The sequence below is a fragment of the Scyliorhinus torazame genome, chromosome 1 (assembly GCF_047496885.1).
Source record: "Scyliorhinus torazame isolate Kashiwa2021f chromosome 1, sScyTor2.1, whole genome shotgun sequence".
Lineage (NCBI taxonomy): Eukaryota > Metazoa > Chordata > Chondrichthyes > Carcharhiniformes > Scyliorhinidae > Scyliorhinus > Scyliorhinus torazame.
In genome coordinates this window covers 110,436,594-110,456,427 of record NC_092707.1, presented here as the reverse complement: position 1 = coordinate 110,456,427, position 19,834 = coordinate 110,436,594, and the positions used below count along the sequence as shown (strand labels likewise).

General features: G+C 43.3%; 1 protein-coding gene across 1 annotated transcript in view; it reads left to right on the top strand.

Moving 5' to 3' along the window:
* LOC140410916 (breakpoint cluster region protein) overlaps positions 1-19,834 on the top strand; it is a 464,596-nt gene that overhangs the window by 72,166 nt on the left and 372,596 nt on the right. The gene's annotated exons all lie outside the window — the stretch shown is intronic.

Genomic DNA, 19,834 nt, shown 5'->3' with positions numbered 1-19,834 from the left:
GTTGAACTTCATTTGCCACTTCTCAGCCCAGCTCTGCATCCTGTCAATGTCTTGTTGTAACCTGCAACAGACCTCAACACTATCTACAACTCCACCAACCTTCGTGTTATCGGCAAACTTACTAACCCACCCTTCCACTTCCTCATCCAAGTCATTTATAAAAAACACAAAGAGCCGAGGACCCAGAACAGATCCCTGCGGGATACCACTGGTCACCGACCTCCAGGCAGAATACTTTCCAATCACTACCACTCACTGTCTTCTTTCGGCCAGCCAATTCTGTATCCAGACAGCCAAATTTCCCTGTATCCATGCCCCCTAACATTCTGAATTAGCCTACCATGGGGAACCTTATCAAATGCCTTACTGAAATCCATATACACCACATCAAAGAACAAAGAACAAAGAAATGTACAGCACAGGAACAGGCCCTTCGGCCCTCCAAGCCCGTGCCGACCATGCTGCCCGACTAAACTTCAATCTTCTACACTTCCTGGGTCCGTATCCCTCTATTCCCATCCTATTCATGTATTTGTCAAGATGCCCCTTAAATGTCACTATCGTCCCTACTTCCTCCACCACCTCCGGTAGCGAGTTCCCACTACCCTCTGCGTAAAAAACTTGCCTCGTACATCTACTCTAAACCTTGCCCTCTCACCTTAAACCTATGCCCCCTAGTAATTGACCCCTCTACCCTGGGGAAAGCCTCTGACTATCCACTCTGTCTATGCCCCTCATAATTTTGTATACCTCTATCAGGTCTCCCCTCAACCTCCTTCGTTCCAGTGAGAACAAACCGAGTTTATTCAACCGCTCCTCATAGCTAATGCCCTCCATACCAGGCAACATTCTGGTAAATCTCTTCTGCACCCTCTCTAAAGCCTCCACATCCTTCTGGTAGTGTGGCGACCAGAATTGAACACTATACTCCAAGTGTGGCCTAACTAAGGTTCTATACAGCTGCAACATGACTTGCCAATTCTTATACTCAATGCCCCGGCCAATGAAGGCAAGCATGCCGTATGCCTTCTTGACTACCTTCTCCACCTGTGTTGCCCCTTTCAATGACCTGTGGACCTGTACTCCTAGATCTCTTTGACTTTCAATACTCTTGAAGGTTCTACCATTCACTGTATATTCCCTACCTGCATTAGACCTTCCAAAAAACATCCACTGCCCGACCTTCATCAATGTGTCTCGTCACATTCTCAAAGAATTCAATGAGGCTTGTGAGGCATGACCTGCCCATCACAAAGCCATGCTGACTATCTTTAAGCAAATTATGTTTTTCTGAATAATTATAAATCCTATATCTCAGAATCATTTCCAGTATTTTGCTCACCACAGACGTAAGACTGACTGATCTGTAATTCCCAGGAATCTCCATATTCCCTTTCTTGAACAGGGGAACAAAATTCGCCTCTTTCCAATCATCCGGTACTACTCCAGTGGAGAGTGAGGACGTAAAGATCATCGCCAACGGCGCAGAAATCTCCTCCCTCGCTTCCCATAGTAGCCGTGGGTATATCCCGTCAGGCCCAGGGAACTTAACTATCCTGATGCTTTTCAAAATTTCCAGCACATCCTCCTTCATAATGTCAACCTGTCCAAGCCTATTAACCTGGTTCACGCTGTTCTCATGAGCAACAAGATCCCTCTCTCTAGTGAATAATGAAGCAAAATATTCATTTTGGGCCTCCCCTGCATCCTCAGACTCTAGGCACAAGTTCCTTCCACTATGCCTGATCGGCCCTACTCTCACTCTAATCATCCTCTTTCTCACATAAGTATGGAACACCTTGGGGTTTTTCCTCATCCTTCCCACCAGAGCTTTTTCATGCCCCCTTCTAGCTCTCCTAAGTCCATTTTTGAGTTATTTCCTGGCTACCTTGTAGCCGTGCCAGATCCTTGCTTCCTTAACCTTACGTTAGCTTCCTTCTTCCTCTTGACTAGAAGCTCCACTTCTCTTGTCATCCAGGGCTCCTTCGCCTTGCCATTCCTTCCTTGTCTCAGTGGGACAAAACTATCCAGCACTCGCAGCAAGTTCTCCTTAAACAATCCCCACATTATTGTTGTGTGTTTCCCCTGAGAACAACTGTTCCCAATTTATGCCACTCAGCTCCTGTCTAATAGCAGTATAACTTCCCCTCCCCCAATTAAATACCTTCCCATACTGTCTGTTCCTATCCCTCTCCATGACTATGGTAAAGGTCAAGGAGTTGTGGTCACTGTCACCGAAATGCTCTCCCACCGAGACATCTGACACCTGCCCTGGTTCGTTGCCAAGCACCAAATCCAATAAGGCCTCCCCCTAGTCGGCCTGTCTACATATTGAGTCAGGAATCCTTCCTGGACACACCTGACAAAATCTGCTCCATCAAACCATTTGCACTAAGGAGGTTCCAGTCAATATTAGGGAAGTTGAAGTCACCCATGACAACACTTGTTACTTATGCACCTTTCCAAGATCCGCCGTCCAATGTGTTCCTCCATCTCTCTGCTGCTATTGGGGAGGTCGATAGAAAACTCTCAGTAAAGTGACTGCTCCTTTCTTGTTTCTGACTTCCACCCATACTGACTCAGTAGACAAACCCTCCTCGACTACCTCCTTTTCGCAGCTGTGATGCACTCTCTAATTAACAGTGCCACTCCCCCTCCTCTTTTACCCCCCCCCCCCCCCTATTCTTCTGAAAACATCTAAACCCCAGAACATCTAACCACCATTCCTGCCACTGTGAAATCCACATCTCCGTAATGGCCATAACATTGCAGTTCCAAGTACTGATCCATTTAAGTTCATCTCCCTTATTCCTGACACTCCTTGCATTGAAACAGACACACTTTAATCCATCCCACTGAGCCCTATCAACTGTCTTATCCTTCCTCACAGACTCGCTGCATACTATTTCTGCCTGTTCAACAGCTACCCTATCCTCTGATCTGTAGCTCTGGTTCCCATCCCCCTGCCAAACTAGTTTAAACCCTCCCGAAGAGCTCTAGCAAACATCCTGCCCATGATATTGGTGCCTCTCCAGTTTAGGTGCAACCCATCCTTAATATACAGGTCCCACCTACCTCAGAAGGTATCCCAATGATCTACATATCTGAAGCCTTCCCTCCTGCACCAGCCCTGTAGCCACATGTTCAGCTGCACTCACTCTCTGTTCCTTGCCTCACTAGCACATGGCACTGGTCGCAATCCTGAGATTACCACTCTGCGCTCTTAAGCTTCCAACCTAACTCCCTAAAATCACTTTTTAGATCCTCATTCATTTTTTTTAGCTATGTCGTTGGTGCTTATGTGCATCACGACTTCTGGTTGCTCCCCCTCCCCCTTAAGAATCCTGTAGACTCGATCCAAGACATCCCTGGCACCAGGAGGCAACATACCTTCCGGGAGTCTCGTTCGCGGCCACAAAATGTCCTAACTGTTCCCCTAACCATTGAGTCACCAATCACTATTGCTTTTCTATTCTCCCCCCTTCCCTTCTGAGCCACAGAGCCAGGCTTAGTGACAGAGACCTGGCTGCTATGGCCTTCCCCTGGTAGGTTTCCCCCCTCCCCCACCTCCCACAACATTCTAAACAGTATACTTGTTTTGAAGCGGAACGGCCACAGGGGATCCCTGCACTGTCTGCCTGCTCCCTTTCCTTCCCCTGACTGTAACCCAGCTACTCTTGTCCTGAACCTTGGGTGTGGCTACCTCCTTGTAACTCCTCTCTATCACCCCCTCTGCCTTCCGGATGATCTGAAGTTCATCCAGCTCCAGTTACCTAACGTGGTCTCCGAGGAGCTGGGATTGGGTGCACTTCCTGCAGGTGTAGTCAGTGGGGACACTAGTGGTGTCCCTTATCTCCCACATCCTACAGGACGAGCATGCAAATGTCCTAACTGCCATCCCCTCTGATCAAATTCACAAAGAGATTTAAAAGGAAAAATAAATGAAGGTTAAACACCTGTTAGGCCCTTACAAAAAGATATATACTGCTGCTACTCTCTCAAGTGAACCCTCTAGAATTGATGATTCAGTGAATGATACAAATATAGCTTGCTACCCCCTTTAAAAAAAAAACCAAAACAACTCTTACCTTACAGAATGTAGCTGAGATTCTGCCCTGCTATCCAGTTGGAACTCCGCCCTCCGACTCTGCTCCCAGTCAGTTGCACTCTTTCTAAACACCCGGCTCCCCTCACACTCTTGAGGATATGTAGGAAATGAAAGGAGCACTTTGCTCCCTCCCCACCGAACTCCCACTTTAGCACTCTAATGCAGCCCAAAGTCAGCACTCCAGTTAGCTTAATACACACTTGAATGAATGGAGAAAACGAGAAATGTGCACATATGGCCGGCGCAGTAGCACAGTGGTTAGCACTGTTGCTTCACAGCGCCACGGTCCCAGGTTTCATTCCCGCTTGTGTCACTGTCTGTGCGGAGTCTGCATGTTCTCCCTGTGTCTGCATGGGTTTCCTCCAGGTGCTCCGTTTTCCCCCCGCAAGTCCCGAAAGACGTGCTCGCTGGGTGAATTGGATATTCTGAATTCTCCCTCTGTGTATCCGAACAGGCGTCGGAATGTGGCGACTAGGGGATTTTCACAGTAACTTCATTGCAGTGTTAATGTAATCCTACATGGGACACTAATAAAGATTATTATTATTATATGTGCTTTACATTTTTTTAAAAATAGTAGAAGAAAAGCAAATCATAATGCATTTAAACAGCAAAGGGAACTCATGGAACGAATAGTAAAAATTCACCGCACCAAACTGGTATTCAGGTGACTGAGTTAGTACAAAGAGACAATGTGACTTTAATGGGCAGAGATGGATGTGATTGTGGTGAAATGAAGAGCAAAGTTAATGTTGTTCCATGTGGGCTTTGTATTGTCGATATTTCCAGTCTTATAGAATTCCTTTTGACAGATGGAAAAAATGCTGCTTCTGTTTAAATGGCCTAAGCAAAGTTTAATGTTCACCGTGGGCAGAATATTGTCTAAATGATGTAAGGAAACCTTTCTCCTGGATTAGGTGGATTGCTAAATTAGGGCACTTCAGCCTTGTATTCCTTCATTTTCTCCTGTCTTTCAGTATGTGTGAATTTGGAGCAATTGTGCCCTGCAGCATTCTATGATGAATGTGATCACATGCACACTCCTTGTAGGACTGACAGTCAGATTTTTCGAATAGCAAAGTTCAAGCCCCTTGCAATCCTGTTGCTCGGAAGAGTACCAAGTCCAAATTAGGTGGAGGAGTGCCAACACACTTCTGACTGGCCTTCAATCTTCTATGCTCCAAAATTCTACTGACCATATTCTAACTTGCACCAAGTCCCTTTCGCCCAACACTGCTACATTGGATCCTGGTTAAGCAATGCTTCAATTTTAAAATTAAAATTTGTACCACCTGTTTTCAAATCCCCCGGGCCATCTCTCGTCTGACAACCATCAGAGCTCTCTGCACTCCAATTCTGGTTGTGTTTACCTCACCTAAATTCAACCTGAATTCTTCAATGTGGTGAAAATAATTAGCTGTCAATGACTGAATTTTATGCTCGGGATGATTTATAAACTCCTGTCGTAAATAATATTTTAGAATATTTTAGTAGAAATAGACACTAATTTCCTTTTATTAATTGAGGGGCTGGTTTAGCACAGTGGGCTAAACAGCTGGCTTGTAATGCAGAACAAGGCCAGCTGCGTGGTTTCAATTCCCGTACCGGCCTCCCCGAACAGGCGCGGAATGTGGCGACTAGGGGCTTTTCACAGTAACTTCTTGAAGCCTACTTGTGACAATAAGCTGCTATTATTTACCTAAAATTAATTGCCGCATGTTTCACTGTATTTTCAATGATATCCTAATATCCACCTAAAACATTAATCCAACAAGAGATGGTCCAATTTTCCTTTTGAGAAAACAATTTGCTACCACCTCTAAAATGGTCATGAGGGAAATAAAAATTTCATTTTTATTTAAAAATAGGGTAAACTGGTTAGGGAAGGGTAAAGTTAAACTTCTGCCTTGAAAAATACAGCTAGAATTGATAAGATAGGTGAAGAATTTTGCATTTAAAAGATATTTGGCATTTTATTTCTGTTTTTTGCAGTTTGTTATTTATTTTGTATGAAGCAAGATATCCCTGGTGTTTGTAAACAATGCTACATCTGTAAGTTGGAACTTTGGAAACGACTTTCCAAATATTACAGAAATTGCCAGTCTTCTCTGGACTGTGAAGTGCTAACCTTGGCTTGTGTTCATAGAAATGACCTTTACTTTGCCTTGTGAATGAGCTCCATGGTGGCATTGTGTATTCTGTGTTCTTGTTTTGTTAGCAATCCTTTCAATGATGAGTGTGTGATGTGATTAATTCAGTCGGTTCTTGTCACTGCTGACACAATATTGATAATTGATAATATTAACAGACTTTGCTAATAAAATAGGATCCTCTCCAGATTCTGAAAAGCACTGTGAAGATTGTGACAATTAAATCTGACCAAGATAGCCTCACTTTTATTTCTACAAGTATTCACCATTATTATTGGATTGGTTAGCTAACAGGAAGCAAAGAGCAGATTATTTTCAGGTTGTAAAGCAATAACCAGGGATCAGAGCTATATCACAATCTATATCACTGATTTAGATGAAGGAGCAGAATGTTTGGCTGCTAAATTTGTTGAGGACTCAAAAATAGGTGGGAGAATGAGTTGTGATGAAGACATAAAGATTCTGCAAATGGTTATAGATGGACAAAAGGAATGGAATATAAACATATACAGGGCAGCGGTAAGACCACATCTGGATTTTGTCTCCTTAAGAAAGGATATAATTGCAGTTCAGAGAAGGCTCATTCTACTGATCCCTCTTTATCCATTGGAGTTTAGAAGATTGAGAGGTGATCTTATTGAAACATACGAAGAGCCTGAGGGATTTGACAGGGCAGATGCTGTGAGGTTGTTTCCCCTTTTGGGGGAGACCAGAACTAGTGGACACAGATTAAAAATAAGGGTTTCCAGTTTCAGATGGAGATGAGGAGAATTTAAGTGTTGTGCATCTGTGGGATTCTCTTCCCCAAAGGGCAGTGGAGGTAGGGTCAGTAGATATTTTAAAACAAGGTAAATAAGTTCTTTATTGACAAGGGGGTCAACGTTTATAGCGGAGAGGCAGGAAAGTGGAGTTCAGGGCATAATAAGATGAACCATGGTTTTCTCAAATAGCGCAGCTGCTTTGTGGGGATAAGGGGCCCACTCAACCTATTTTGTTGTTCGTATTATTGAGTAGATTAGACAGCAACCTCTTTGCTGCATATGTGCTGTAAAATGTTTAAATCTGGAAATTACTGTCTGATTTTATGCTAATCCTCTAGATGCTTTATTACATTAGTACTTTGCTGCTAGACATAGCATAAAAACACATGAACAAAATGAAGTTGCATTACTGAGTCGCTAGTTACTCACCAAACCTGCCAATAAAATTGAGGGCTGGTGCATTCGGGTGTAAGTGAAGTATGTTGACTTTTCCAAGTGTGAATGTAGTTAGCGGAGATTTTTTAATATGTTTTTTGTGGTGCATTGAATTTGCATTGGACATTTTGTCTACTTAAGGCTACTATAGACATATACCAGCAGAGGGAGTCTAGAAAAAGAATAAAGGAATCCATGTTTTAATTGCATATGTAATTCTGATTCTGAAAGCATCTTGCTGAATCTTTTTCTTCCACAATGGGAACGAAGATGGTGAGAAATCGGAGAAGTTTATTTAAACAACATCTTTAGTTGGAGATTTAGGAGGGATTACATTCAGGCTGTAGCCTGTTGTTGGACATGCAAGAGGCACTTCAGCTCAGGATTAATAACAGGCAAACCTGCACAGTGGACACGCACACATTAATCTTATAAAACTAAGCATACAAACAGAAAATAATTAATCTTGAATCATTGCGGAAATGTTTTTTCCTTGAAGAGAACCCAATCCTGGATCCTTCATGGTGCAGTAGTCTGTGCCCAACTACCACATTTTGATGAATACTCAGAGCCTTCATCTGTATTTGTGCATTGACAAATGTAGCTGCAATGGTTTGGAAGCGCAATGCCAGGTTTTGCAATCACAGGTGGTAAAATGGAAAAGGCCATCTCCTTTATGAGGTTAAGAATTGGAAGATAATTTTGAGATACTTTTACCCGAGCAAAATGACTCTGCAAAAAAAAAAATGGTGCCGACAATCCTCATTACACCCAAGAAAAATATGATATACAAAAAATTGTTCTTCAGTGCACTAAGCAAGAAGTAGATGAGAAAAAAGTTATGTACTAGGGATCTGAAATAACAAAAATTGTTGGAATTACTCACTCAGTAGGTCAGGTAGCAATTGTGGAGAGAAACAAAGTTAACATTTCAGGTTGCGATGACCATTCATCAGAATCGAAGAGAGATTGAAATGTAAGAACTTTTAAGCCAGTCGAATGGGGAAGAACAAAAGACAAATAGTTAATTGGCAGTGCAGAACTTGAATATTGCTAAAAAATATATATTGCCGAAGATTTTCAGGGTTGATGCAAGGAAACCAAAATTCAAAGTGAACAACAGTTTATAATGCATGTAAAAGGAGAGCTGATTGGTGACAAGTCAATTCTGGTTGGGGCATTACTATGGGGAATGCACCGGGGAACTATTGCCCCTCCCCCAAGGCTTTAGGCTATTTCAAAAAAGGCACAATGGCTAGCCATGTTACTTTTGCCTGCAGTGGACAGGCTGCTATGGATGCTATGCAGGTTCTAGAAAGCACAAGTGGGCCGCATTGCGAGTTCGACTGATAATCTTAATTAGTTGTTAGTGTAATTCTTAGCAATACTGCTGAAAAAGAGACATGTTGTTGAAACATTTTGTCTTGCATTCATTAAGATGGACACAAGAATGCCAATTTCAAAGCAAGCAACAATTTCTACTGATCTCTCATTGTGGAATCACAAGCACAGGCGCAGAGGATAACTATCAACCATTTTGCTTTACATTTAGGATAACATTGACCTGACCCAGGGGATGGTGAGAGTCTGGCACTCTGTGTTTCATCAGAACAAGGAAAAGTTAGAGATGTAATAAATTTGGATAAGGAGAAAAGGAAGGGTGGAAATCTGGAACGATTGAAGGACAGAGCCACAGAAAATGATGATGGGGCAAGAAACAAAAGATATACCTACAGCAGGTGTGCTGCTCTTTGAAAGCAAAAATCAGAAACACCAAAATGTGCAAAGAAAAAAACAAAACTGGAGTAATGGTGAAAGATCTGAAATTGTTGAACTCCATTTTGAGTCCAGAAGTGCCCATTTGAAAGATGGGGTGCGGTTCCTCGAAGGTTTCAAATCTGGTCGACAGTTTTGATACAGGTCTTGTGCTAGTCATGCACATGCAGGGCCCTTTTCTTCTGCCTGATCTTAGAGGCACATGATAGGTACTTTTCAAAATTGTGCAAAACGTATTGGGCAAGCACTACCATTAAAATGTATATGTTCAAATCTCTTTCACTCTTTCAATTTCTAATTGCTTCAGGTGCTAATTCATTTAACACTGCTTTTATATGCTTAATAGTGATTTTAACAACAATAAGATTGTACAGAAAGTACATTATAACAATAGACACACTGTTCAAGTCGGGGCGAATGCAAACATTCCAACTAAAACAAAGCGTTTTCTCAAGATCCTTTGTGGCAACAACGCAGACATTGTTGCCGAACCATTCCTGGTTTACTTGAATTCTCAGATTTTCCTTTCATTGCTTGATTTGCATCTTGCGATTAGTGATACCAGCTTCACTACGATTTTGCAATTACACAAAGTGGAAATGGATAAAAGATAACTTGCAGAGGGTGGAAGGCTCAAAATCAACTGCATGCTATCTGAGATTTTAGTGTCCGTTGTATTTTGCCGACAAATATTTTGGCCTATGAAAAAGGAGGCTTTTAAGTAAAACATCATTTAAATAGTGAGGAAAATGCTTGAATTTTCTTGCAATTTAATGAGGTGATTTCTAAATATTCCTAAAGTCAAAGCTGTGACTCATGCTCATGTGTGATTGTAAACCTGGTATATGTGGGCAGTTCAAAGTCAACACGGCTCAAACATTACTTAACAGTCGGGGCAGTACGGTGGTGCAGTGGTTAGCACTGCTGCCTCATGTCGCCGAAGACCTGGGTTCAATCCTGACCCCGGGTTCGATCCTGGCCCCGGGTCACTGTCCGTGTGGAGTTTGCACATTCTCCCGTGTTTGCATAGGTCTCACCCCCACAATTCAAAAATGCATGTAGCTGGATTGGCCATGCTAAATTGCCCCTTAATTTGAAATAAAAAATTGGGTACGCTAAATTTATAAAAGAAAAAAAAAAAACATTATTTAACAGTCAATTAATATACCAAACTAAAGAAAAGGTATTTTCACCTTAACTAACACAGCCAAGATGAATCTTACAGCACCTTTTGCTGTGCACAGCACTTCTGGCAGACATATAGCATTAAAAGAACAGTTCCAAAGCTCCTCCCAGCATCCTAGAAGACTCCCTTAAATCGTCCAGCGCCCTTCTTGGTTGTTAACAGTAATCAGTCCACCTGCGTCCCCACAGTAACCTGTATAGAGTCATACAGTACATAAAAGGCCCTTCGGCCCATCGAGTCCAAGCTGGTCAAAAGCAGTGGGCGGAATTCTCCGTAGCCTGACACTGAAATCGGGTTCGGCGATTGGGCGGAGAATGGCTTCCTACACCGGATCTGGGGCAGATGGCGGTTGGCGATGCTCTGCCCCCTCCAAATTGGCATCTTCGGGACATGAGCCGTGCGCAATCGCAAGGCCGTTGGCGCGTCTTTAGCTGGCCCACCCGCGATGCTCTGTCCCTGATGGGCCGGGTTCCCGACTGTGCGGCCCACGTGTGGTCCCAGCGGTCAGGAACCTGTGGGCCTGCTGTGGACAGTGTCCAGCGCCGCCACACTCATCTGGGACCCGTGTCGCGGCCAGGGGGCTTCTGCTAGGGCTGGGGGGAGTGGTGGGGGATGGACAGGAGGTGGGCTATGGGGTCGGGGTGGGCGGGTTAGGGTTTCAGCATGGCCAGCACCATGTTTTCCATTGCAACTGGTGCACCCGTTTCCCACATGATCCACGGGTGGTTCAAGCTGCGCCGGTGCTAGCCCCTCGCGGTACTGGAATCTGTGAGGTGTTTGTGCCGATTTTCTCGTCATGATCCACCTGCGGATTCTCCATTGGCACGGGCACTTAGCTGCTGGAACGGAAGAATTTCGCCAGTGTTTCTCGGCGTCACAAAATACAGATTCCCTTTTCCTGTGATATATTATGCAAATGTATTAAGACTGGCACTTCAATCGGTTTCTGTTTAATAATAATCTTTATTAGTGTCACAAGTGGGCTTGCATTAACACTACAATGAAGTTACTGTGAAAATCCCCTAGTTGCAACATTCCGGCACCTGTTCGGGTACACAGAGGGAGAATTCAGAATGTCCAAATCACCTAACAACATGTCTTTCAGGACTTGTGGGAGGAAACCGGACCGGCACCTGGAGGAAACCCACGCAGACACGGGGACAACGTGCAGATTCGGCACAGACAATGACCCAAGCCAGAAATCAAACCTAGGACCCTGGAGCTGCGAATCAACAGTGCTAACCACTGTTCTATTTTAAAGAAGCCCCATAGGTACCAGATCATATGAGTGCTTTTTGAGCTGATCCCCTTTTCAGAACGTTCCATTTCACCTTAAGGTAAAGGGGACTTTGAGGGCGGCACGTGGCGCAGTGGTGAGCACTGCAACCTGAGGCGCTGAGGACCCGGATTCGAATCCTGGCCCTGGGTCACTGTCCGTGTGGAGTTTGCACATTCTCCCAGAGTCTGCGTGGGTTTCACCCCCACAATTCAAAAAGATGTGCCGGCTAAGTGGATTGGACACGCTAAATTGCCCCATAATTGGAAAAAAAATATTTGTGTACTCCAAATTAGGGGCAGCACGGTAGCATGGTGGTTAGCACAAATGCTTCACAGCTCCAGGGTCCCAGGTTCGATCCCGGCTTGGGTCACTGTCTGTGCGGAGTCTGCACATCCTCCCCGTGTGTGCGTGGGTTTCCTCCGGGTGCTCCGGTTTCCTCCCACAGTCCAAAGATGTGCGGGTTAGGTGGATTGGCCATGCTAAATTGCCCTTAGTGTCCAAAATTGCCCTTAGTGTTGGGAGGGGTTACTGGGTTATGGGAATAGGTGGAGGTGTTGACCTTGGGTAGGGTGCTCTTTCCAAGAGCCGGTGCAGACTCGATGGGCCGAATGGCCTCCTTCTGCACTGTAAATTCTATGAAAAGGGACATAACTATCTCATAAAGTCCAATGTTCATGACAACTCTCAAACTTCATTGTGTGCCACTAGACATGGGGAGAGTGGTTTTGCTGGTCCTCAATCTGGTGCAATGATCTTGGAGCACTGAAGCCTATATAGGGGCTGGTTTAGCACAATGGGTTAAACAGCTGGCTTGTAATGCAGAACAATGCCAGCAGCGCAGGTTCAATTCCTGTACCGGCCTCCCCGAACAGGCGCCAATATATGGCGACTAGGGGCTTTTCACAGTAACTTCATTGAAACCTACTTGTGACAATAAGTGATTATTATTATTGTTATTATTATTCTTCATGACCTCAGTCACTCGTGCTCTCCCTCTTGCCCCTCCAACTCTCACCCCTCTCCCTCACGCCCCTCTCTCTCGCCCCTCTCCCACTTGCCTCTCACACAAACACATACTCATTTTAATCTCTCTCGCACCCACTCTCATCTCATTCTAGCACACACTGACTCATTCTCATCTCATTCTCACACCCTCTCACTCACTCTCATCTCATTCTCACACACACTCACTCTCATCTCATTCTCACACACACTCATCGCACTCACTCATTGCTCGCACGTCTTGTCATTTGTCTTCGTTCTCACTCACTCTCATTTCATTTTTAAACAGTTTTACAATCCCAGACCAGACCCCGACAGTTGCTAGGATACCGGACAGAAACCCCAATATTTTTTTTAATTTGTAAGACTGGGGGGAAAAATAATTCACTCCAGGAATGATTCCACGCACAAATAGGGATATGGTATTTAAAACAAACTTTATTATTAACAGAGGATTAAAATAAATTTAACATCATACAAGAAAATAGTTTACAATTACCCCATAAACAGTGCTTAATAATGACAATGAAACACAAACTCCAAACTGCTAACATATCTCCACTCAAACAAAACTCACCTCCGGTCAAAATCCACTTTTTAATACAGTTAGTTAATCCAGGAATTCTTTCTGTAAAGAGGTACCTTAGATAAACTGCTTTGATAGAGAGAGATCCTTCAGGAACCAGCTTACAGATTCTTGCATGTGCCAAATTACTGTTTAACCTGCCAGCCTTTTCACAAACTACTGTTCTGTTCGCAGGCAAAATCTTGTTAACTAAACTACTTTTAGAGAAGCTGCTGGTCTTTCCACAGTCAAATCTTTAATTGAACTCAAAAATTCAAACCTGACTACTTCAGCTCCTCTCATTAACTACATTTTTAAAAGATTAATTTACGGGATGTGGGCATCGCTGGTTAGGCCAGCATTTATTGCCCATCCCTAGTTGCCCTTCAGAAGGTGGTGATGAGTTAATCTTACTAAAGCTAAACCCAAGGTCTTTAATTATCTACTTTGCAGGGAACCTTCTTCATATAAACAAAATTCCATTAGCCAACTTTTAGGATACTCTAATTATCCTTGTAGACAAAGTATCTGCGTGTCTTGTAACCCAGGATTTAAAAAAAAAAAAATGACTGCAGCAGTCATGCATACACTAATCCAGATGTTTAACTCGTACTGCACCAATAACATATACAATATAGATTCAATGGCATTACCACTGCTGAATCCCCCACTATCAACATTCTAGGGGGTTACCATTGATCAGAAATTGAACTGGACTAACTATATTAATACTGTGGCTACCAGGGCAGGTCAAAGGCTAGGAATCCTACTTGGAATAACTCACCTCCTGACCTCCCCCAAAAATCTGTCCAACATCTACAAGACACAAGCAGGAGTGTGATGGAATATTCTCCACTTGCCTGGATGAGTGCAGCTCCAACAAAACTCAAGAAGCTCGACACCATCCAGGAGAAAGCAGCCTACTTGATTGCTCCCCCTTCCACAAACATTCAAACCCTCCACCACCGACAAACAGTGGCAGCCGTGTGTACCATCTACAAGATGCACTGCAGGAACTCACCAAGGTTCCTTCGGCAGCACCTTCCACAACCACTATCATCTGGAAGGACAAGAGCAGCAGATACCTGGGAATTCCACCACCTTGAGGTTCCCCTCCAAGTCACTCATCATCCTTACTTGGAAATATATCGCTGTTCCTTCACTGTTGCTGGGACAACATCCTGGAACTCCCTCCCTAATAACATAGTGGGTATACCTACACATCTAGGGCTGCAGCGGTTCAAGAAGGCAACTCACCATCATCTTCTGAAGGGCAACTAGGGATGGACAATAAATGCTGGCCTAACCAATAAAGCCCACATCCTGCAAAGACTTGTTACATCCTGCAAAGACTTGTTACACCCTGGACACCAGGAAACTACTCGTTTTTGCTTGCCCTGCTTCCTGTTAACTAGCCAATCTTCAATCCAGGCCAATGTGTTACCCCCTACATTATGAGCGTTTATTTTTTGTAATATCCTTTGATGTGCCCCTTATCAAATGCTTTCTGGAAATCTTATAGCACATTCACTGATACTCCATTATCCACAGCACATGTGACTCCTTCAAAGAACTTCAATAAATTGGTTAAACATTACTTCCCTTTCAGAAAACCATGTTTACTTTGATTTTAGTTTTCATGGGGTGTGGGTATCGTCAGCATTTATTGCCTATCCCCAGTTGCCCTTGTGAAGGTGGTGGTGAGCTTCTGTCTTGAATCAGTGCAGCCCATTGGTGGAGGTACACCCACAGTACTATAACGGAGGAAGTTCCAGGATTTTGACCTCGTGACAGTGAAACAACAGGGATATTTTCCAAGTCAGGTTGGTGAGTGGCTTGGAGGGAAACTTCAGATTGGTGGTGTTCCCATGTGTCTGCTGCCATTGTCATTCTAGATTGTATCGGTAATTAATTTGGAAGGTGCTGCCTAAGGAGCTTTGATGAGTTCCTGCAATGCATCTTAAGTTGCTACACGCTGCTGCCCGTGTGCATCAGTGGTGGAGGGATTGAATGTTTGTGGACGGGGTTCCAATCAAACAGGCTGCTTTGTTCCGGATGGTATTGAGCTTCTTGAGTGCTGTCGGTGCTGTATTCACCCAGGAAAGTGGAGAGCATTCCATTACACTCCTGACTTGTGCCTTGTAGATGGTGGACAGACTTTGGGGAGTCAGGAGGTGAGTTGTTCTTGGCAAAATTCCCAACTTCTGACCTGTTCTTGTAGCCACCGTATTTGTATCGCTGGTCCAGTTCAGTTTCTGGTCAGTGGTATTCAGCGATGTTAATGCCAGTGAATATCAAGTGGTGATGGTTTGGTTTTCTCTTGTTTGAGATGGTCGTTGCCTGGCACTTGTATGTTGCAAATGTTACTTGCCACTTGACCGCCCAATCCTGGACATTGTCCAGGTCTTGTTGACTAAGGACACGGTCTTCAGTATCTGAGGAGTCACGAATGATGATGAACATAATGTAGCTTTTCCAAGTGCCCTCCTACAATAATGTTAATAATAACTTCTAACATTTTCCCAAGGCAGGTGTTAAGCTAACTGGCCTGTAGTTTCCTGCTTTCTGTCTCTCTCGCTTTTTGAATAAAGAAGCCATGTCGCTATTTTCCAATCAATTGGAACCTTTCCTGAATTGAGTGTGTGTTGGAAAATTGAAACAAGCACATCAGCTATCTCACTGGCCATTTATTTTATGACCCTACGGTGAACTCCACCAGGACCCAGGGACTTGTCAGACCAATTTGCCCAGTACCACTTCCCTAGTGATTGTAATTTTCTTGAATTCCTTCCTCCTTTCCATTTCCTGATATATTTTTTTAATTTTTCCAATTAAGGGGCAATTAAGTGTAGCTAATCCACCTACCCTGCACATCTTTGGGTTGTGGGGGTGAGACCCACGCAGGCACTGGAAGAATGTGCAAATGCTACACAGACTCCTGGAGCTGGGACCGAACCGGGGTCCTCGGCACCATGTGGCAGCAGTGCTAGCCACTGTGCTGCCCTGATTTACAACTATTTCTGGGATCTTACTTGTATCCTCTATAGTGAAGATCAATACATAATACCTGTTCAATTCATCTGCCATTTACTTGTTTTCCATCCTCAATTTCTCAGACTTATTTTCTATGGGACCAATGCTCACTTTTGTTTACTTTTCTTTAAATATCTATCAAAACTCTTTCTTATCTATATTTACATTTCCGGCTAGCTTACTCTTGCACTCTAATTTTTCCCTCTTTACTAATCTTTTAGCATTCTTTGCTATTTTTCATAGTCTGTACAATCTTCTGACCTGCAACCCACCTTCACATGCTTCAATTTAAGTTTGATACTATCTTTAACTTTTTTAGTTAACCACAGTGGTAGGTCCACCCCTTGGAATTTTTCTTTCTCATTGGAATGTACCTATTTTGTATATCTTGAAATACCGTAAATGCTTGCCACTGCATCTCTGTTGACCTATCCCTAAATCTAGTTTGTCAGTTCACTTTGGCTAGCTCTGCTTTCATGCCCTCAGAATTGCCCTTCTTTAAGGTGCAAATACTAGTCTTGGACTCACTCTTCTCTCCCTCTAACTGGATGTAAAATTCGATCATATTTTGATCGCTGCTATCTAGGGGTGCCTTTACTATGAAGTCATCAATTAATCCTATCCCATTGCACAATACTAGGACTAGCCCTGCTCTCTGGTTGGCTCCAGAATGTGCTGTTTTAAGAACCACCCCAAAAACATTTTATGAACTCCTCTAGGCTATTGTTGCCCATCTGATTATCTTCTTCATATGTAGATTAAATTAAATTAGATTAAATAGATTACAGAGAATTTGCACATGGTGGCAGGGGGCTTGGCTGTTGTATTAAATGAATACTTTGCATTCAAGGGGGTAAATGCAATCCAGGGCACGGTGACAGACGAGGAAACTGTTACTAGAAGGGTTCAACATTGATAAGTAGGAAGTGCTGGGACCGGATGAGATGCATCCAAGGATATTGAAGGAAGTGAGAAATAAAATTGCAGGGCTCTGGCCATAATCTTCCAGTCTTCTCTAGACTTGGGAGGTGCCCGAGAATTAGAGAATTGCTAACATTACGCACTCATTTAAAGAAATGTTGCAAGAATAAGACCAGCAATTACAAATCAGTCAGTTTAACTTCAATGATGGGAAAGCATCTAGAAGCAATTATTCAGGATAGAATTAGTAGTCATATGGAAAAATGTGGATTGATTAAGAAAAGCCAGCATGGATTTCGAAAAGGGAAATCGTGTTTAACTAACTTTCTGGAGTTTTTGAAGAGGTAACAGAAAGGGTGGATGAGGGTAATGCTGTTGATGTGGTGTACATGGACTTTCAAAAGGCATTCGATACAGTGCGACACAACAGACTTGTGAGAAAATATATAATAATCTTTATTAGTGTCACAAGTAGGCTTGCATTATAACTGCAATGAAGTTACTGTGAAAATCCCCTAGTCGCTATAGTACGGCGCCTGTTCGGGTAAACAGAGGGAGAATTCAAAGTGTCCAAATCACCTAACAGCACAGCACGTCTTTCAGGACTTGTGGGAGGAAACCTGAGCACCTGGAGGAAACCCATGCAAACATGGGGAGAATGTACAGACTCCGCACAGACAGTGACCCAAGCCGGGAATCGAACCCGGGACCCTGGTGCTGTGAAGCAACAGTGCTAACCACTGTGCTACCGTGCGCATGGAATAAGGGACAGCAACAACATGTATACAAAATTGGCTGAATAATAGGAAGCAGAGAGTAACGGTCAATGGATATTTTTCAGATTGGAGAAAGGTTTGTCATGGAATTCCCTAGGGATCGATATTGGATCCCTTGCTTTTCCTGATCCAAATTAATGATCTAGATCTTTTTGTATAGGGCACAATTGCAGAGTATGTGGATGATCCAAAATTTATAAGTATTATAAACTGTGAGGGGGACTGTGTGGATCTTCAAAAGTACTTGGACAAGTTGGTGGAGTGGGCAGATAGGTGACAGCTGAGGTTCAATGTGGAGAAGTGTGAGGTCATGCATTTTGGTAGGACGAACATGGAGGAATAAGATAAAATAAGGGGTAAAATTCTTAGGAGACAGGAGCAGAGGGTGTATATATGCTTAGATCACTGAAGGTGGTAGGACAGGTGGAGAGAGCAGTTAATAAAACTTATAGTATTCTGGGCTTTATTAATAGAGGCATAGAGTACAAGAGCAAGGAGGTTATGCTGAACTTATACAAGACACTAGTTAGACCTCAGCTGGAATATTGTGTACAGTTCTGGGTGCCACACTATAGGAAGGATGTAAACACAGTGGGGAGAGTGCAAAAGGTGTTTAAAAGAATGGTTCCAGGGGTGAGAAACTTCAGTTATGAAGACAGATTGGAGAGGTTGGGACTGTTGCCCTTGGAGAGAAGGTTAAGAGGAAATTTGATAGAGATGCTCAAAATCATGAGAGCTGGACAGAGTAGACCGGGAGAAACTGATCCACTCAGAAAAAGATCAAGAACGAGAAGGCATAGATTTAAAGTGATTTGCAAAAGAAGCAAATGCGATGTGGGGAAAAGCTTCTTCACACAATGAGTGGTTGGGGTCTGGGATGCACTGCCTGGAAGTGCGATGGAAGGCAGGTTCAATCGAGGCATTCCAGAGGGCATTAGAAGATTATTTGAATAGAGGATATGGAATAGCACTAAATCATAATGCTCATTTGGAGAACCGGTGTCGGAAAGGTGAGCTAAATGGCCTCCTTCTGCACCATAACAATTCTGTGATTCTGTTAAATTCCTTTTTACATACTTGCCCAAACTCTTACAATCCGTATATATATAATATATTATATATATATGTTTCATTTATTTATCCTCATATTTATTTTCTCCCTCTGTCACTTTTTTTTTGTTTGTTGGCTTCTAAAATTCTCTCAATCCTTAGGTTTACTACTCTTTTCATCTAAAGTATGGTCACAGACTATATGACACGGTGGCAGTGGTTAGCACTGCTGCCTCGCAGCGGCAGGGACCCGGGTTCGATTCTGACCTTGGGTGACTGTGTAAAGTTTATACATTCTTTCCGTGTCTGCGTGGGTTTCTTCCGAGTGCTCCGATTTCCTCCCACAGTCCAAAGGTGTGCAGGTGAGGTGGATTGGCCATGCTAAATTGTCCCTTGGAGTCCAAAAGGTTTAGTGGGGTTATGGGGAGAGGGTCAGTGCAATCTCGATGTGTCGAATGGCCTCCTTCTGCACTGTTGGAATTCTATGATGACATATAGCTGAACATGTCATTCAGTAGATGTACACTCTACATTTGTTCACCAATCATGGGGGCTGGTTTAGCTCAATTAGCTATACAGCTGGTTCATGATGCAGAGCGAGGCCAGCAGTGCGGGTTCAATTCTCGTAGCGGCTGAGGTGATTCATTTTTTAAAAAATGAATATTTTATTGAAAATTTTTGGTCAACCAACACAGTACATTGTGCATCCCTTACACAATATTATAACAACACAAATAACAATGACCTATTTTATAGACAGAAAATGAATAAATAATAAATAACAAAAATGAA